The sequence below is a fragment of the Mesoplodon densirostris genome, chromosome 5 (assembly GCF_025265405.1).
Source record: "Mesoplodon densirostris isolate mMesDen1 chromosome 5, mMesDen1 primary haplotype, whole genome shotgun sequence".
Classification (NCBI taxonomy): domain Eukaryota; kingdom Metazoa; phylum Chordata; class Mammalia; order Artiodactyla; family Ziphiidae; genus Mesoplodon; species Mesoplodon densirostris.
This window is the reverse complement of record NC_082665.1, coordinates 145,086,933-145,089,958: the sequence shown is the minus strand read 5'-3', so window position 1 is coordinate 145,089,958 and position 3,026 is coordinate 145,086,933. Positions and strand designations below refer to the sequence as shown.

At 51.8% G+C, this 3,026-nt stretch overlaps 1 pseudogene; it reads right to left on the bottom strand.

Moving 5' to 3' along the window:
- Positions 1-868: 868 nt before the first annotated feature.
- LOC132491353 (large ribosomal subunit protein eL32-like) lies at positions 869-1,290 on the bottom strand (annotated as a pseudogene).
- Positions 1,291-3,026: the final 1,736 nt, after the last annotated feature.

Here is a 3,026-nt window from a genome sequence, read left to right as displayed (position 1 = left end):
GAGGGGTTGCCCGGGCCGAGCTCATCTGCATGCTCTTTGCAGCCACACTGGTTGGTGTCAGGGTGGCATGTGGCCCAGGCTGGTCCAAGAAGAGTAAACCCCAAGACACTGGTCAGGAGAAGCGCTGACCTCTGGGCTAGAGGGCTGGAGGGCAGTGAGGAATCCAGCAGCTGCTGGGGACCATCTGGCCACCATTTGGGGAGAGCTTGCCTGAGAAAGAAACTCACAGGGTCAAGAGGTGGGCAGGGAGGCAAACGCAGGAGACTTGTGGGCACAGCCATGCCACCTTCAGACACCGCCTGCTGGGGACCCCATTTCCAAGAGACGCTTCCCTCCCTGGGAGAGGCTGGCGCAGGAGAGAGAGGGGCTTTATTCTCGGCCTTAGTCATTCTTTCCTGGGCCACTGTCCCAACTAACTGCACAGATCTCAACACCAGACTCTCGTTCCCCTCAAAGCCCAGAGAACTGACCACCCTCACCCCGCCCCCAGCTAACTCTGGGTCAAAGTGACAGCCTGTTTGACCTGGATTTCTTTGTATAAAACTTAAGATGATACACTTAGCAGAATTGAAAAGACTGCCTTGGAGGGCCTCGGGGCAGCCCTGATTTATCCTTAAGAGCACAGCCCGGAGCGAGGCTGCTCGCCTTCAGTCCTCGCTTTGCCCCCTGCTCAGAGCCGGGTGACCTTGGACAGTAACCTCTCTGTTTTCTTCGTTTTGTCTGTAAAGTAGGGTGAGTGCTTAGAAGAGTGCCTGGCAATTAGTGCTAGATGCCTTAGCTACTTTTTATTACTGGTGTGTCTTTTTTTTTTTTTTTTGGCCAAGTTTCATGGTTTTATTAACACAAACACAATGTGCACACGAGCTGTCTATTCATTTTCTTTACTGTGCAGCCTGGCGTTGGGATTGGTGACTGGTGGCCAGCTGGGCTGCTCTCTCCAAAACGGCTTTGCGGTTCTTGGAGGAGAGGTTGTGAGCAGTCTCAGCACAGAAAGATTTGTTGCACATCAGCAGCACTTCAAGCTCCTTGACACTGTGGACCAGGAACTTCCGGAAGCTGCTGGCAGCATGTGCTTTGTTTCCTTGTTGCTTCCATAACTGATGTCGGGCATCAACATTTGGCCCTTGAATCTCCTGCACACCCTGTTGTCAATGCCTCTGGGCTTCCACCAGTTCCACTTCAATCTGACATGTCAGTCTGGTGCCGGATGAACTTCTTGGTTTGTCAGGTTTTGACCATCTTGGGCTTCACGAGTGGTCTGAGGGTAGCCATGATCCCGGGTAGGAGATGCTGCCCGCTCTGTAGGCAGCACCGAAGAAGAGAGCTATTACTGTTAAAGAAGATTCATTATTTAGGAACAAAGGATTTCTGTCTTCCATCAGAGTCTCCCTGGTCCAGGCGCATCCCTGCACTCTGACCACCATGGGCATCTGGAGCCAGTGCCCACTGTTCAGCTTGGGAGACTTGCTAGGGGTTGGTGGCAGTTCCCTGGGGTAGTAGAAAAGTTATCTTGCCCCATCAAAGACTAGTCGCTAATTCAACCTACAAATGACTGAAAGAGTTTTACCCCAAGAGAGATGCATCCCTGGCCTGTGATACACCTATGGGTGCAGAGACTAGGAAAACAGCTCTGTGCCTGGCCCAGGAAGCCTTTTAATTTATTTTAATTTATTTATTTTTTATGAATTTATTTTAGTTTTGGCTGCATTGGGTCTTCGTTGCTGCGCACGGGCTTTCCCTAGTTGCGGTGAGCAGGGGCTACTCTTGGTTACGGTGCGTGGGTGTTGCAGTGCGTGGGCTTCTCATTGTGGTGGCTTCTCTTGCTGCAGGGCACGGGCTCTAGGCGCGCGGGCTTCAGTAGTTGTGGTACATGGGCTCAGTAGTTATGGCACGTGGGCTCAGTAGTTGTGGTGCACGGGCTTAGTCGCTCCACGGCATGTGGGCAGTTCCCGGTCCAGGGCTCAAACCCTTGTCCCCTGCATTGGCAGGCGGATTCCTAACCACTGCACCACGAGGGAAGTCCCAGGAGGCCTTTTAAAATGGGCTTTTGAGTGAATGTCCCTGGGATGGGTTCACCTTTTAAACCAGGCATCTCAAACGTGACTCTGAACTTAAGGAGAGGGCTTGGGGGCAGCCTCATGTTGGCCCCTCCAGCATTTAAGGCTTTTCCCTCCCTGGATACAAAGATTGGGTGAGGTAAGCTCGCTGGCTGGAACTCTCTCTTTTGCAAGTGATTTGGTCTCTTCATGACCTTAGGATAGTCCCTCACCTTCTCTCCCACTCAAGCTTCTCCTGTGGAGTTGTTACTGATAAGTTCACGTGGAAAGCAGCTGGAAGTGCTACGGACTTCTCCATGTAGTTCCTAGTCATCTGTTTTTGACTGTGTAACAAGCTCACTCCCTTCCCATGCTTGCAGGCTTCTCTGGGCAAGTGTTCTCTGTTAACAGCTGCCCACACTCAAGTATGGAAAAATCCAGTGGCTGCTGGTTAGAACAAGTGTGTTAATGGCAGCAGTGGAAAGACAGAACTAGCTGGTACTGGACTGGGGTGGGGGTGGGGGCATGAAGCAGCTGTTTTTGTATTGGAAACACAAACCATATTGGCTTGAGACTTACCAGAGAGTGGAGCCCTCATCTTTCCATGGTCTCTTACTGGCTCATAGAAAATAAACTACTAACGTCCTGGTGGGGAGAGAAGCGTATAGTACGCAGGGGCCTGGGCTGGTTGGAAAAGCACAGTGGGGCCTGTGGGCGAGTTGCTAGAAAGGATTTGTCAGGTAGGACCCAGAGGCGGGTGACAGTGAGGCCTGCTACCCGCGACCTTCTCCCCAAGAGGCAGTTTTTCTCCTTGCATCAGCTTATTTGCTCCTATCGCCCAGTTACTTCCAAAGCCAGGCAAATGTCTCACTCTTTTCACCGTCTTGTCCTCTCTTGACTCAATCCAGCAGAACATAGGATGGCTAAGAGGCCAGTCTTTTCCGGGTTAGCCAGGCTTTGGCCAGATCTTTCATGCTGAAGGTGAGAGTG